At 45.5% G+C, this 16,840-nt stretch overlaps 1 long non-coding RNA gene across 1 annotated transcript; it reads left to right on the forward strand.

Annotated features, from left to right (window-relative positions):
* Positions 1-2,688: 2,688 nt before the first annotated feature.
* Positions 2,689-12,102, forward strand: LOC309337457. The gene is made up of 3 exons (XR_014154321.1): positions 2,689-3,053; positions 4,218-4,313; positions 11,338-12,102. It is a non-coding gene; the product is annotated as an uncharacterized lncRNA (long non-coding RNA).
* The last annotated feature ends 4,738 nt before the right edge of the window (positions 12,103-16,840 follow it).

Raw genomic sequence — 16,840 nt, forward strand, 5'->3', positions numbered from 1 at the left:
TCCAAGGAAAGAAACATCCAGAAAAGGACCTCTGGTGACATGGCTGCCCAAGCCCTTTTGCCACCTGAGGAAGAACAAAAATGTCACCCCTCCCACTCTGCTCTTAAAGTCAAAGTGCAAAATAGCAAGTTATTTTGGCACATAAGGCAGAAAATCCCACAAGCGTGTCTTTCTGGGAGTGAAAAATTAAACACAATTAAATTAAATTTGAAAGTTGATGGAGTTTTATGATACTCAAGTCTCTTGCCTAAGGCAGCTGCCTCACTCCATCTAATGGTAGGGCCAGCCCTGTTTCTGGGAAGAGGGATTGATTGTTAAATCATTCTGGGAATAGTAGCTTTGTGCAGGGTATAGGGGTCTCCTAACAACTCTCAGCAACCTTAACAAAGTACACATTCCAGAATTCTTTGGAGGAAACCATGACTGTTTAAAGCAGGGTTTCCCAAATGTGGGTCTCCAGCTGTTTTTGGATTACAGTTCCCACCTCCCTGACCACTGGTCCTGCTAGCTAGGGGTGATGGGAGTTGTAGTGCAAAAACAGCTGGAGACCTCTGTTTGGGAAACCCTGGTTTAAAGTAATATGATATCCCTTTAAATTTTGTATAACTGAGCAAATTTGGTGAGAAATGTCAGAGGTTGGCTCGTCCCGAAAAGAGTTAGAATCATAGAACCATAGAGTTGGAAGAGACCACAAGGGCCATCGAGTCCAACCCCCTGCCAAGCAGGAAACACCATCAGAGCACTCCTGACATATGGTTGTCAAGCCTCTGCTTAAAGACCTCCAAAGAAGGAGACTCCACCACACTCCTTCGCAGCAAATTCCACTGTCGAACAGCTCTTACTGTCAGGAAGTTCTTCCTAATGTTTAGGTGGAATCTTCTTTCTTGTAGTTTGGAACCATTGCTCCGTGTCCGCTTCTCTGGAGCAGCAGAAAACAACCTTTCTCCCTCCTCTATGTGACATCGTTTTATATATTTGAACATGGCTATCATATCACCCCTTAACCTCCTCTTCTCCAGGCTAAACATGCCCAGCTCCCTTAGCCGTTCCTCATAAGGCATCGTTTCCAGGCCTTTGACCATTTTGGTTGCCCTCCTCTGGACACGTTCCAGTTTGTCAGTGTCCTTCTTGAACTGTGGTGCCCAGAACTGGACACAGTACTCCAGGTGAGGTCTGACCAGAGCAGAATACAGTGGCACTATTACTTCCCTTGATCTAGATGCTATACTCCTATTGATGCAGCCCAGAATTGCATTGGCTTTTTTAGCTGCCGCATCACACTGTTGGCTCATGTCAAGTTTGTGGTCAACCAAGACTCCTAGATCCTTTTCACATGTACTGCTCTCAAGCCAGGTGTCACCCATCTTGTATTTGTGCCTCTCATTTTTTTTGCCCAAGTGCAATACTTTACATTTCTCCCTGTTGAAATTCAGTTGAATTTAAGAGTTGCATTACCACTTCCTGTGTGGGTTCTTTCCTGACGTTTATCAGATTTTCAGAGCTTTGAGGAATCATTAGTTCCTTTTCTGGAGGGTGGTGCTCTTTAAGCGAATAAGTCAGATCAAATAGTTGATGAACATGGCGAATGAAAAGCAAAGGACAACTGGACCAGAGAGAGGAGAGTTACCCGCAATATCGCCTCGTGCTCAGGCTAAAGGTACGGATCAAAATATTCTAAATATTGCTTTTGGTTTTCAACCGATGTAGCTAGCTAGCCCTTTCTTTTAAGTTTCAGAAAAAAATATTTTTTAAATACATTAACAGAAAAACAAACATAAGGCACAGGGCAAGTACTTGACAGACAAGTGAGAAGTTGAAGGACAAATGAGGAGGAGAAGGGTCATGGCTGTTGTTTATTTTCAGCTGAGGTGAGCATAGAGCAAGTTACTTGTCCCAGCTAGCTATAGCAGGGGTCAGCAAAGTTTTTCAGCAGGGGGCCAGTCCATTGTCCCTCAGACCTTGTGGGGGGCGGCCGGACTATATTTTGGAAGAAGAAAGAAGAAAAATGAATTCCTATGCCCCACAAATAACCCAGAGATGAATTTTAAATAAAAGCACACATTCTACTCATGTAAAAGCATGCTGATTCCCAGACTGTCCGTGGGCCAGATTTAGAGGGTGATTGGGCTGGATCTGGCCCCTGGGCCACCGGAGGAAAGATGCATCCTGGTTGCTGGGAGGGGGGGGGGAGGAAGGCAAATTACTGAGATTCCAAGAACTAGAAAATGAAACAAAGGCAGAAGAATTGCACAAAAGGGTCGCAGCTGGTGGGTAGGGACAGCAGCTCTTAAGAGACCTCTTTAGGACTTCTGTTGCCTGGTGTACAAAGCACACACTTGTTAGTCACAGCTCTGACTCATTGACTAAAAACACTAAAAGGGAGCAACTGTTTCATTTCACAGAAATTTCTTGGAAGGCGACCTTCATACATGCTTTCGTAACATTCTTTTTAGGAGGTTCAGGTGCTTTTTTTTTAAGAAACGAAAGCTCACCATCCGGGGATCCTGATGGCTGTGGGGTCTGTGGTCACTGATGGAAGAATGGGGGTGCGGAGAGAGCGGACCGCCCCCGGCACCAGTATGCACCAGGTGCCATCGCGGCGGCCCCCCTGGACACACGCCAGGCGGCAGGTGCCATGCCCCCACAGGCAGCATGCCACACCCCCAAAACATGTGCCACGCCCTCGCGGGTGGGCAGCCACACCCCCGCCTGCTCTCCGCCCCCGGTAGCGGAGCATGCAGCTGCGCCACTGTCTGTAGTGGCCCCATGTACTATGACTGTAGGCCGCTTATTTCCGCTCAGTCACGAACCAGATGTGGACCGACTTCAACTTCAGATCAAGTTATACCACCATGTGCCCTTAGATCATGAAAGCTCTCAATTGGCTGCTAAAGGTTTCACATACACTTTCTGTATTGTTGAGTTTCACACCATTTGGTTCTCCACAGATCCTTCTTCTTCCTCCATGTTCTTCTGGCCTGGAATGGTTTTTGGGGTTTTGCTGGCAGTGAGCGTCGCTCTGAAGTGCATTTTGATCTTCATGATTTTGTCTGGTAATTGTACAGTTTCATCATGTAGTCTAAAAATAGGAGCCAGGGCTAAAACCCAAACGCCAGCCTACTATGTACAAGAAGACTGAAGGCAGCCCTGTTTAGGGAAGTTTTTAAGGTTTTTAAGGATTTTGTTTTGCTTTGGCATGGCTGTTCTTTTCTTTTTTAAAAAATTGGAAGTTCGAAAAGAGCATGTGCATCAAACATGGTGAGTCACAAAGAAAAAAGAGAAACAGAACCCGTGTACAGTGAACCTCGGTTCATGAACTTAATCCATTCCTGAAGTCCGTTCTTAAACCAAATCCGTTCTTTAACTGAGGTGCACTTTCCCTAATGAGGCCTCCCGCTGCCGGTGCCCTTCCACCATTCGGCTTCCATTCGTAGACCAAGGTAAAGTTCGCAAACCGAAACACTACTTCCGGTTTTGCAGAGTTCATATACCGAATAGTTCGTAAACAGGACTGTTCGTAAACCGAGGTACCATTGTATAAGGGAAAACAAAGGGGGGTGTTTTATGTTTTATTGTGTTTTTAATATTGGAAGCCACCTAGAGTGGCTGGGGAGGCCCGACCAGATGAGCGGGGTATAAGTAATAAATTATTATTATTATTATTATTATTATTATTATTATTATTATTATTATTATTATTTCCTAGCCGATCCTCTCTATGTTCCTCTGTAGGTCTATGACCGGGGTTCCATACACACCATACATTTACACAGGGCTTTTTTTTCACCTGGAACTCGCTGGAACCTGTTCTGGCACCTCTCAGGTGGGCTCCATCGCCCTTATAAGAGAACAAAGGGAGGTGTTCATGGTGAGTTCCAGCACCTCTTTTTCTAGAAAAATAGCACTGCACTCACAGCACCATACATTCAAAGCACAGCCGTCCACCACAAAGAATCTTGGGAATTGTAGTCTGTTGAGGGTGCTTGGGAATTGTATCTCTGTGGGTGGTAAACTATACAGCTCCCAGGGTTCCTTTTTGGGTGTGCATGCTTTGAATGTGCTTCAGAGTTCTGCTGTGGGCACCACCTTAAATAAGAAGATGTATTTTGGATGATAGACAGACTGACATTCTATGCATAAGAAGAGCTCTCTGCATGACGGCAAAATGGACGAAAGCCTTGCTCTGACGCCAAGCTTTTTTTTTGCTTTTTTTTAAGCTTCCAAGGTTCCTGCTGAGAAAACAAATCCACATGAGATCCAAAGTTGCCGGCAAAAATGCATCCCTTGCAGATCACCTAACAGCCACCTGACAGGTAACCCCCTGACCTTTTGGTACTTCAGATGCATCCATTATATCTAACTATTTTGGCACCAGATACAGAACTCAACACCAGGTGCAGAAGTGACCCAGCTAAGGGCCCCTCCACATTTGGGAGTGGATAAAATGTTCATTTGATAGATAGATAGATAGATAGATAGATAGATAGATAGATAGATAGATTCTTTATTGTCATTACACAAGTGCAACATTGCACAAGTGCAACGAAATTGGATGCCATCCCTTAAAAACAACAAAAGCAAAACAACAACAACAACCAAACAAACCACATTCCAGCCACACCCACACCCACACCCATCAAACTCCCAGGTCACACTATCGAGTTACTGCATTTAAGAAGGCCACAGCTCTTGGATAGAAACTATTTTTCAGTCTATTTGTCCTTGACTTGATGTTTCTGTATCTCCTGCCAGAAGGCAGTAGTACAAACAGACTGTGTCCCGGGTGAGATGCATCCTGCAGGATATTGTTTGCTTTCCTAAGACAACGGGAACCGTACAGTTCTTCCAAAGATGGGAGGGGATGACCAATAATCCTTTGGGCTGTGGTTATGACCTTCTGGAGCACCTTCCTCTTCCTAGCTGTACAGCTGGAGAACCAGGCACAAATACAGTATGTGAGAATGCTCTCTATGGAGCCTCGGTAGAAGGACACCAGCAGTCTCTCACTCAGATTGTTCTTCTTTAAAAGTCTGAGGAAATAAATTCTCTGCTGGGCCTTCTTCACCAGAGCAGTGGTATTTGCGCTCCAAGTCATGCCCTGATCGATAGTCACTCCCAAAAACCTGAATTCCGCCACCCTCTCCACCCGTTCCCCGTTGATATACAAGGGCTGAATGTCCGCCTTTTTTTCCCCTGTAATCCACCACCAATTCCTTGGTCTTAGCCGTATTAAGAGCCAGATTGTCGTAGAAACTCACTCCACCCACAGCGAGCGCAATGCCAGGACATCTTTTGTCCCTTTCTGTTGACAGTCAGCTTTCAATGCAATATTTGATGGCACTGTTCACTGCGATGGTAACCAGCTTCTGAGTGTAGCGCCTACTCTCAGTTCTCTCCCACTCATCAAATGCAGATATAGGAAGGTATCAGTTCCGTGCCAGTTTAGCTCTGTGGACAATACCTGCGCACATCCCAAGCCACTATGGTCCCATTCTTCTGCAGACATAGGAGGATGTGTTTGAGTGTCAGTCTGGTCTGATAGCATAATTTGGCTTTTGTGGCTCAGACCGCGTCATACAATATGACAGACAGGCTTACTGTAGCTGCAGTTGATGCTCCTATAACTGTATGGATTAAAGAGCCCTTTTTTTAAAAAAAGGCAATTGTTGTCTGCGATTGTTGCTTTCATATTATCATGGAGGAGCCGAATAATGTTTACAAATTTATCTGGGCAGCCAATTTTCAGAAGGACAGTCCACGGGGCATTACTATTTACAGTGTTGAAAGCCTTAGTCAGGTCAATAAACTCCATATACAGGGGTTGGTTTTGCTCTCTGCATTTTTCTTGAAGTTGTTGAGTGGTGAAAATCATGTCCACTGTCCCCCTAGAAGGCCAAAAACCATTTTGGGATTTAGGAAGGGTCACCTTGGATATTGTTACGAGACAGTTTGCTAAGATCCTTGCAAGAATTTTGCCAGCTGCAGCTAATAGAGAGATGCCTTAGTAGTTTCCACAATTAGTTCTGTCACCTTTTTAAAAGCTATTGATAATTTTGGCATCTCTAAAGTCTGCTGGGATTTCTTCTCTTTCCCATATTTTTTCAGTGAGCTTGTGGAGTTGTTCTGTAAATTCAAATCTGCCCACTTTGAAGATTTCAGCAGGTATCCCATCAGGTCCACTGGCTTTGTTGTTTTTCACTTGGTTAATAGCTGTACGCAAGTCTCCCAAATTTGGAGATACAGCAAGCTCATCTCTAATTTGTTTTTGCCGAATTTGTGAGAGGCCCTTAGCAGCTACGGGGAAGTTGTGGTTAAGGAGATGTTGGTAATGTTCTTTTCAGCACAGTGCAATAGCTTATTTATCTTTTAGAAGTGTGATACCGTCTGCTGAGCGTAGAGGGCATATGCCATGATTTATTGGCCCATAGATGGTCTTTGTGGTTTTAAAGAAACTCTGTGCATCTTGAGTGTCGGCTAAGTGCTGGATCTCTTGAGCTTTTTTTTATCCACCAGGTGTTTTTTAGTTCTCTGGTTCTTCTTCGAACCTCAGCCTGTTCAAAAGGAATAGACCAAACAGGAAGGGAGGAGGAGTAGCATTGTACATAAAGGATGTGTACACTTGTGAAGAAATCTATGAACTGGAGCATGAAAAGCAGATTGAGAGTATATGGGTAAAATTGTAGGAGACAGAAACAACAGTGATCTTACTGTGGATGTCTGCTGCGTACTGCCAAGCCAGACTGAAGACTCAGATGATGCCTTACTAGAGAAGATTACCAAACATTCAAAAAGGAGAGAAATAGTAGTCATGAGGGACTTCAACTTCCCCCATATCTGTTGGGACTTGAAGTGTAAGGTCTGACAAATTCCTCCAGTGCATCATTGACAATTTCATTTCCCAGAAGGTGGAAGAACCAACAAGGGGATCATCTATTTTGGACCTGGTCCTCACCAATAGGGAGGAACTGATAGATGAAGTGGAAGTACTTGGAAACTTGGGAGGAAGTGATGATGTTCTCCTGGGTTTCAGGATACAGAGGCAAGGGAAAATTGAGTGTAGTCGGACTCACACTCTGGACTTTAAGAAGGCCAATTTCTGAAAGCTGAAGGAGCTACTGGGTGTGATCCCGTGGTCAGAAATACTCAATGAGGAGATGGGAGTTTCTAAAAGGAGAAATAGTGAAGGCCCAAATGCAGACAATACCAACAAGAAAGAAATGTGGGAGGCATCTAAGGAAACCGGTGTGGCTGCATAAGGAGCTTACCGATGAGTTGAGAGTTAAGAAGGACATGTATAAGAAATGAAAAAAGGGGAAATCACAAAGGAGTAGTATACACAAGTAGCCAAGTTGCAGAGGGAAAATCGGGCTGGCTAAAGCTCAGAATGAACTCAGGCTTGCAAGAGTGATTAAAAATACAGTGGTACCTCAGGTTACATACGCTTCAGGTTACAGACTCCTCTAACCCAGAAATATTACCTCGGGTTAAGAACTTTGCTTCAGGATGAGAACAGAAATCGTGCAGCGGTGGCGCAGTGGCAGCAGGAGGCCCCATTAGCTAACGTGGTGCTTCAAGTTAAGAACAGTTTCAGGTTAAGAACGGACCTCCGGAACGAATTAAGTTCTTAACCCGAGGTACCACTGTCATGAAAAAGGTTTCTTCAGCTATGTCTGAAGTAAGAGGAAGAACAAGCAAGTGGTAGGTCCTCTGTGTGGGGAACACAGAGAAATGCTATTGGTTGACAGAGAAAAGGCAGAACTACTTAACACCTACTTTGCCTTTGTCTTCACCCAAAAGGAAGGTGATGCCCAACCTGGTGATAACAGAATAAATGATATAAGGAGGGAGCTGCAGCCCAAGAGGGTTAACACCTAGCTACTTTAAATGAATTCAGATCTCTGGGGCCTGATTGGCTGCATCCAAGGATACTAAAGGAGCTTGCAGATGTAATTTCAGAGCCTTTGGCTATTACCTTAGAGCAGTGTTTCCCAACCTTGGGCCTCCAGATGTTTTTGGCCTACAACTCCCATCATCCCTAGCTAGCAAGACCAGTGGTCAGGGATGATGGGAATTGTAGTTCAAAAACAGCTGGAGGCCCAAGGTTGGGAAACACTGCCTTAGAGAATTCTTGGGGAACAGGTGAGGTCCTTACAGACTGGATATGGGCAAATGTTGTCCCCATCTTCAAAAGGGGGGGGGGAGGAAGATCCAGGTAACCATCGACCTGTGAGCTTGACATTGATACCAGGGAAGGTCCAAGAACAGATAATTCAACAGTCAGTCTGTGAGCATTTAGAAAAGGATGCTGTGATTACTAAGACCCAGCATGGGTTTATCAAAAATAAATCGTGCCGGCCCTGACACTCACGCTCACTCAAAAATAAATCATGCCGGCCCTGACACTCACGCTCACTCACTCACTCACTCACACACACAGAGACACACAACTATCCTCCAACCAGAGAAGCAAAGGGCATGATCAGAGTTCAAGGAAATATTCCAGCAAACATTCAGGTTGTGATGTAAGACAAGTGAGGAGTGTGGCCTGGGGGAGTTTATAGGGCCAGATAGAGAGTCCTGGAGGGACTCCGCTAATGGCTCCAGTCATAATGAAAACTTCCACTTAATACCACAATGACCGCTTGACACTCATGCAGCAATTTAAGATTCAAGAGGGGTGGGCGAAACCAATAGTGAGAGTTTTTATTCAGACCTCGAAGTACAGGAGAGTTGAGAGGGGATGGCAGGGAAGCAGAGGCAGAAGTTTTTGAGTCCTAGCTTTTTTAAGTTGGGTAATTTACAGACCCTGAAGTATCAATACAGTGGTACCTCAGGTTATGAGCTTAATTTGTTCCGGAGGTCCGTTCTTAACCCGAAACTGTTCTTAACCTGAGGTGCGCTTTCGATACTGGGGCCTCCCACTGCTGCCAGCACGCGGTTTCCAATCTCATTCTGGGGCAAAGATTGCAACGCAGAGCAACTACTTCCGGGTTAACGGAGTTTGTAACCCAAAGCGTTTGTAACCCAAAGCGTTTGTAACCCAGGGTCATAGCTGTCAACCGTCCCTTATTTGGCGGGAAAGTCCCTTATCCCAGCGCCGTGTCCTGCTGCTGCCCTTTATTGATATGTCCCTTAAATTTCCTGGGTTTCAAAGGAAGCAGCTCCTCTCCCTCCCTCCCTGCTGGCCAGGGAGGAGGGAGGCTCCAACTGTGTTGCTTGGCTGCATTGCTCACCCAATAAGGAGTCTAAGAACGACTGGGGGGTGGAGCTTGCATGCCTTGTGCCCGGCCTGGGGACTCGCCTTTGCTCAGTGCTTCCCAGCAGAGAGGTGACGGTGGTTTTCCTTGCTGCATCCCCTTTGCCGGGTTGCTACGCTGTGGGAACCAACGCTTGAGGCTTTGTTTGGCTGCTGCCTGGGCTTTCTGCCTTTGGCTCAGAGGGGCTCAGAAGCTGAACATACCTGTGCTCTGAAAATCCCTTATTTTGGCTGCTGTACAGTTTTTCAAATCTGTAAGTTGACAGTTATGCCCAGGGTACCACTGTAATATGTGGCTGTATCTTTAAGCAGTCAAGCAATAGTCTTTAATCCTATTTTGCCTCTGCCCCAGCTGCAACAAAACATGTCTCTCCTTTATTGGTCTCTGCAGCCACAGCAGGCACTGAAACTGTCAGACAGCTTGACCTCACCCCCCCCCCCCCAAAGGTGCACTCCATGTCTTCTGAGACAGACAGATGCCAACAACATTAAGAGCAGGTGTTGGGAACCTCAAGCCTAGAGTCCAAGTGCGGCCCTCCAAGCTCTCTCTGTTGGGACTTGAGGGCTCTCCCTAGGCCAGAGGTGGCAAACCTTTGTCAGCCAGAGGGGCACATTCCCTTCTGAATAATCTTCTGGGAGCTGCATGCTGGAGGTGGGGGGCAGATGCAAAGTAGATGGGGGCAATGAATTTAAATTTATGTAAAAGTCACTATGGTGTTTTACTTTTATGGAAAAAAAAGGTAAAGTTTCTATCCACCCACTTTTACTGAGCTCAGTTTGGGGGCAGAGGGAATTCGCATGCCATAATAATTGCTTGTAAAAGTTAATCTGCATTCTGTTCCTCTGAGTATTATTATTATTATTAATAATATTAATATTATTATTTACTTATACCCCACCCTGGGTTGCCCCAGCTACTCTAAGCGACTAGTGTGATAGTTAAGCTGCATATTCATATTCTATGTTGTTTTCCCATGTAATCATCATTTGAATATAATGCTGTTTTTAATGTCTCCCCAAGATTCACCTATGTATCAGGTGCTGTTGATTTTTATTTTTTGACACTACTGTTCTTATATCTTCTATAAACTGAGGACCCCTCTGAGATTGGTGGCTTTGTTTGTTTTTCCAGGGGGATTCAGCAACAAAACTTTTGTAAGTCAAACATTGAAAGCAAAATTGCATAGCCAATACTACCATGAGAACAATTAATCATGAACATGCAATAAAAAAGGAGGTCTGGAGGAGTTCTGATATGCATTAGTTGATCCTCTGCTTATTAAAAATAGGCTTTCCAAACATATTTTCTCTTGCCTGGTCGCCATCTTTTTACCCACTGGGGCAAATTAAAGAACCTCCTTTTTGATCTTTGGTTCTAGGGACTGAATAACATCATCGTCATCAAACCTTTATTGGCATCACATCCAAACATCCAAAACAAATCAATACAGAATTACCACTTCCCCAGTGGCACAAAACATTTGCTGAAAGAAAGGAGGCAGAGCAGTCTATCGTCACATCTCTGGGTCTCCAGGGAGATCAGACGTCTGCAGTGTATTTCGACAACAAAAAACCAAATACAGTGGTACCTCTGGTTACGTACTTAATTCGTTCCAGAGGTCCGTTCTTAACCTGAAACTGTTCTCAACCTGAAGCATGACTTTAGCTAATGGGGCCTCCTGCTGCTGCCACACCACTGCCATGCGACTTCTGTCCTCATCCTGAAGCAAAGTTCTTAACCTGAGGTACTATTTCTGGGTTAGCGGAGTCTGTAACCTGAAGCGTATGTAACCTGAAGCATATGTAACCCGAGGTACCACTGTAGAGATATTTAGCCACTAACTTGGTGAGCTCCTGATCATTCCCCAGTAATAGAAAATGTATGACCTCGAACTCTGTTTTCCATTTGGGGATGCAGAGTTGATGTAGAAACTGCTGACGGAGATCAGCATATAGTTTAAATCAAGAACCATATGTGTAAGGGTTTCCACCAGGTGGTCTTCACATGGGCAAGTTCTTTCTCCTTCCACCCTGCCTGAGAACCTTCCCCAAATGCTGAGATCTCTTTTTCCTCTTCACAGCCAATCTGACTCTGGATCCAAGCACAGCTCATCCCCAGCTCTACGTATCAGAAGATCTGAAGAGTGTGAAATGGAGATACATGAAACAAAGTGTGAACAGTAGTGCTCTGAGATATGACTTGTTGAACAGCGTCCTAAGCCACCAGGGCATCGACTCGGGGAAATTTTGCTGGGAAGTGGAAGTGGTGGAAGGGGGCAATTGGTGGGGTGTGGGAATCGTGAGGGAGTCTGCAAACAGAAATGGGGCAATTTTCCTTGCACCAGAGGGAGGGTACTGGGGGGTACAGCGTATTGATGGGCAGTACCAGTCAATTACTGCCAACCCTAGGACAAATTTGTCCTTGTGCTATCACCCAAGTAGGATCCGTGTTTCCCTGGACTACTCGGAGGGCCTGGTAGCATTTTTTGACGGTGATACTGATGCCCATCTCTTTACCTTTCCGAAAGCGAAATTCTCTGGGGATAAGGTCCATGCCTGGTTCTTGATTTATGGGTGGAATGGGGAGCTCACAGTCCATCCATGAGAGAAAGGAGAACCCCAGTGTTGCTCTTCTAGGGTCTGAAACCAGTCTCTATAGCTTTGGAAGGCTCTCATACAAGAATATACTTTATAGCCCAGCCACTCAACCACAGACTCATAAATACTAAGGAAGTATCACTCATGGCACGGCTATTTAACATATCTTGTCTACTAGACCCACACAGAGAATGTAGTATTTGAAGTTCTATTTGACATTCTGAATAAATGTGTGGTTTTTATCCCAACATACAGTTGCATAGAAATTCTCTGGGGAAAAGGTCCATGCATGGTTCTTGATTAAGGGATGGAATGGGGAGCTCACAGTCCATCCATGAGAGAAAGGAGCATCTTAATCAAGAGTTACCAAGCTGTGGTCCATGATCTTCATTCAGGTGGTCCATAGCATTTATCTGGATTTGCAGTTGAAGTCGGCTGGCGGAACATCCACCACATCAAATAGTCCTGTTGATTATAGCTTCTTTTACTTCTTATACTGTACAGGCAGTGACTATTTTGGGCGTGTCCAACTGATGCATGGTTGCCAACGTGTGAGTCCTTTTGGACCCAGAAGAGGGCAGAACAGGGGTGTAATGGGGGCAGGGTGGGGCAGAACGGGGGTGGGGTGTCATGGGATGGGACACACTTTTGGGGGGGCAGGCCAAGAACAGAACCCCCAAGCGAAATGGTTGCTGTTTATGCTGTGTTGTATTGCGATATGAATTGTATAGACTTGCAATTGCCACAACGGGAAGAAAAAGTGGCCGGCCAAGACCCCTCAGCACTTTTCAAGGTGTCCTAAAATGATAGAACTGTAGAGTTGGAAATGACCCGAAAGGTCATTTAGTCCAACTCCCTGCAATGCAGAAATTGCAACTAAGTTTACAAACCTCCAATGAAGGAGAGTCAACCACTTTTCAAGGACGTTTGTCCCACTGTCGAACTGCTCTTACTGTCCATGGGGGGTGGGGTGGGGAGTTTATGAACCACTGTCTTTACACTATCCGAGTCTCTCGACCCTGCTGTTCAAGGACCTCAAACTGCTCTCTGGCTTTGTGGACGCTATACAGTGGTACCTCAGGTTAAGTACTTAATTCGTTCCGGAGGTCCGTACTTAACCTGAAACTGTTCTTAACCTGAAGCACCACTTTAGCTAATGGGGCCTCCCACTGCCGCTGCACCGCCGTGACACAATTTCTGTTCTCATCCTGAAGCAAAGTTCTTAACCTGAAGCAATATTTCTGGATTAGCAGAGTCTGTAACCTGAAGTGTATGTAACCTGAAGCGTATGTAACCTGAGGTATCACTGTACCTTTAAATCACATCAGAACGCATTGCCTTCAAAGAATTATGGGCACTCTCATCTCTTAACGTCATGCAAGGAATTGTATCTGTGAGGGGTGACCTACTGTGCCTGGAATTCTCTGATGTGCTTCAAATGTGCTTTAAAGGTTGTTACAGAGGTCAGCAAACTTTTTCAGCATATTTTGAAAAGAAAAAAAATATGAATGAATTCCTATGTCCCACAAAGAACCCAGAGAAGCATTTTAAATAAAAACACACATTCTACTCATGTAAAAACACGCTGATTCCTGGACCATTCATGGGCCAGATTTAGAAGGCGATTGGGCCAGATCCAGCCCCCGGGCCTTAATTTGCCTACCCATGGTTTAGTGTGTACAGAGCCTGGAGTATATGGCCTGCAGGGCTCTCATACAGGAACGCCCATCATATCCCTAAACTGACATGACGGTAATTCCTTTACCAGGCATACCCAAATGCCGCAAAACAGCATGCAAGTTTTCAATTTCCCCAAGAACTCTTCATAAGATTTATGATTTTCATCTCTGTTGTTTGCAACACCGTCTTGTTTTTAATAGGCACGCCTCTCTGAAACAATTTGTGTTTGCAGTCTATGAATTTATTGTATCCAAATAAAGGGGGGGGGGAGGAAGGAAGCCTCGGTGTTGGCTGATGTTATGGAGTCTGGTGTGGGAGTCGAGGCAGACATTCAAATGAGATTCTGTGGGGTTTTCCTGTTGCATCATGGACTGTTGGTAAGATGAAACACACAATGGCCAGGCTCCAGTTTTCCAAAATATAAAATCCAGCTATTATCCACATCTGCCTACTTCTTTAGGAAAAACACATAGGTTTCTTGGTGGGTGGATTACAGAAATAAAGAATGGCCTTAATAATATTAATATTAATATTATTAATAATAATTCATTATTTATACCCCGCCCATCTGGCTGGGCTTCCCCAGCCACACTGGGTGGCTTCCAACAAAATATTAAAATACCATAATGCATCAAACATTAAAAGCTTCTCTAAACAGGTCTGCCTTCAGGTGTCTTCTGAAAGTCTGGTAGTTGTTTATCTCTTTGACATCTGGTGGGAGGGCGTTCCACAGGGCGGGTGCCACTACCGAGAAGGCCCTCTGCCTGGTTCCCTGTAACTTGGCTTCTCGCAGCGAGGGAACCACCAGAAGGCGCTCGGCACTGGAACAGTGTCCGGGTAGAACGATGGGGGTGGAGATGCTCCTTCAGGTATACAGGACCGAGGCTGTTTAGGGCTTTAAAGGTCAACACCAACATTTTTAATTGTGCTTGAAAAGATACTGGGTGCCAATATAGGTCTTTCAGGACCAGGGTTATGTGGTCTCGGTGGCAGCTCCCAGTCACCAGTCTAGCTGCCGCATTCTGGATTAGTTGTAGTTTCCAGGTCACCTTCAAAGGTAGCCCCACACAGAGCACACTGCAGTAGTCCAAGCAGGAGATAACCAGAGCATGCACCACTCTGGTGAGACAAAGGGAAGGAGATTGGACAAATTCATGGATAGCCATAGCTATGTTCTCTCCATGGTCAGAGACATGAATGGCTGGGGATCACCAGGGCGAGTGGGGTTGCTCTCGGGTCCTGCTTGGGGCTTTCCCATCAGCATTTGGTCGGCCACTGTGAGAACAGGATGCTGAAATAGATGGATTTGGGGGCTGATCCAACCAGGCTCTTATGTTCTTGCTCTGGCAAGCGAATGGGGAGATAGCATCGTTTAGAGTTGGAAGGGACCCCAGGGGTCATCAAATCCAACTCCCTGCATTGCAGAAATCTCAGTTAAAGCATCCATGACAGGTGGCCATTGAACCTCTGCTTAAAAAACCTCTGAGGAAGGAGAGGCCACCACCTCCTAAGGGAGACCGTTCCGCTGTCAAACAGCTTTTCCTGTCAGAAAGTTTTTCTGCATGTTTAATCGGAATCTCCTTTCTTGTACCTTGAAGCCATTGCTTTGGGTCCTACCCTCCAGAGCAGGAGAAAACAATATTGCTCCATCTTCCATGTGACACCCCTTAAGATACTTGAAGACGGCTATCCTATCTTCTCTCAGTCTCCTCTTTTCCAGGCTAAACATACCCAGCTCCTTCAAGCTTTCCCCGTAAGGCTTATGTAGTTTCCAGACCCTTGATCATCTTGGTTGCCCTCCTCAGCAATCGTTCCAGCTTGTCAACATCCTTCTTAAATTGTGGTGCTCAGAATTGGACACAGCATTCCAGGTGTGGCCTGACCAAGGCAGAATAGAGTGGTACTATTACTTCCCTTGATTGGGACACTATACTTCTGTGGATGCAGCCTAGAATAAAATAATAATAATAATAATAATAATAATTTACTATTTGTACCCCGCCCATCTGGATGGGTTTCCCCAGCCACTCTGGGCGGCTTCCAACAAAGATTAAAAATACATTAAAATGTCACACATTAAAAACTTCCCTGAACAGGGCTGCCTTCTGAACGTCAAGTAGTTGTTTATCTCCTTGATATCTGATGGGAGGGTGTTTGCAGTCTATGTATTTATTGTATCCAAATAAAGGGGGAGTGGAGGAAGAAAGTCTTGATGTTGGCTGCTACAATCTTGCAATGTTTAAAGGATGAATCGACCAACCAGACCGTGAAAATTTGCGATCCTGGTATTAAGCTAGTCACACCTCCATTTGCACTGCCAGGAAATCGCAGTTAGGCAGGCAGCCACCCAACTCAACCACACCCTTGTTACCTGCTTGGCTGGTTCAGAAGGGGCCTGCTCACTCATGCAAAAGCACTCTGAGCATTCACTATACAGCTAAGTTTCCCAGTGCCTGATTCCTCCACAATGCCTAGAATGCATAATGGAATTCCATGCCACAAAATTCGCCCCATCCGTCCTTCTGAAAATTGGCTGCCCAGATAAATTTCTGAATATCCTTCAGCTCCTCCATGATAGTATGACAGCAACAATCGCAGATAACAATGGCTCGCAAAGTGAACCGTTCACAGTGGGATCAGGTGCTAAACAGGGTTGTGTTATTGCCCCAACTCTATTTATTATTTTCATTGCCGTGATCCTGTCTTTCAGCCTGCTCTCAGCTGTTCCCTTGGAAACCGGCATCCAAGGTCAGAGGGAGTCGACGCTGGCAGCTCTGGCCTCTGCTCAGCCTGCGTCAAATCTAAACCTCTCTGTTCCTTCCCGTATTCTGCAGCTGGCTGTAAAGTTCCACTTAGAGCTGGCTCGTTCCTGACAGGTGGGTGGGGCTAGGGGTAAAAGTGGGTGGAGCAAGAAATTGACTCACACATCTCTCTCTATTCAGGCAAGCAAGAAATATTATTTCAAGGATACATTTGAGCCAGGCAAAAACAGTCTAGGAGGGCACAAACCTCCTTGGAGGTTTATGAGCAGAGGTTGGATGGCCATCTGTCATGGATGCTTTAGCTGACAATCCTGCATTGCAGGGGGTTGGACTAGATGACCCTCAGGATCCCTTCCAACTCTGTTGTTGTTTAGTTGTTTAGTCGTGTCCAACTCTTTGTGACCCATGGACCAGGCACTCCTGTCTTCCACTGCCTCCCGCAGTTTGGTCAAACTCATGTTGGTAGCTTCGAGAACACTGTCCAACTCGTCCTCTGTCATCCCGTTCTCCTTGTGCCCTCCATCTTTCCCAGCACCAGGGTCTT

The sequence above is a fragment of the Podarcis erhardii genome (genome assembly GCF_964252035.2).
Source record: "Podarcis erhardii genome assembly, chromosome: 2".
Lineage (NCBI taxonomy): Eukaryota > Metazoa > Chordata > Lepidosauria > Squamata > Lacertidae > Podarcis > Podarcis erhardii.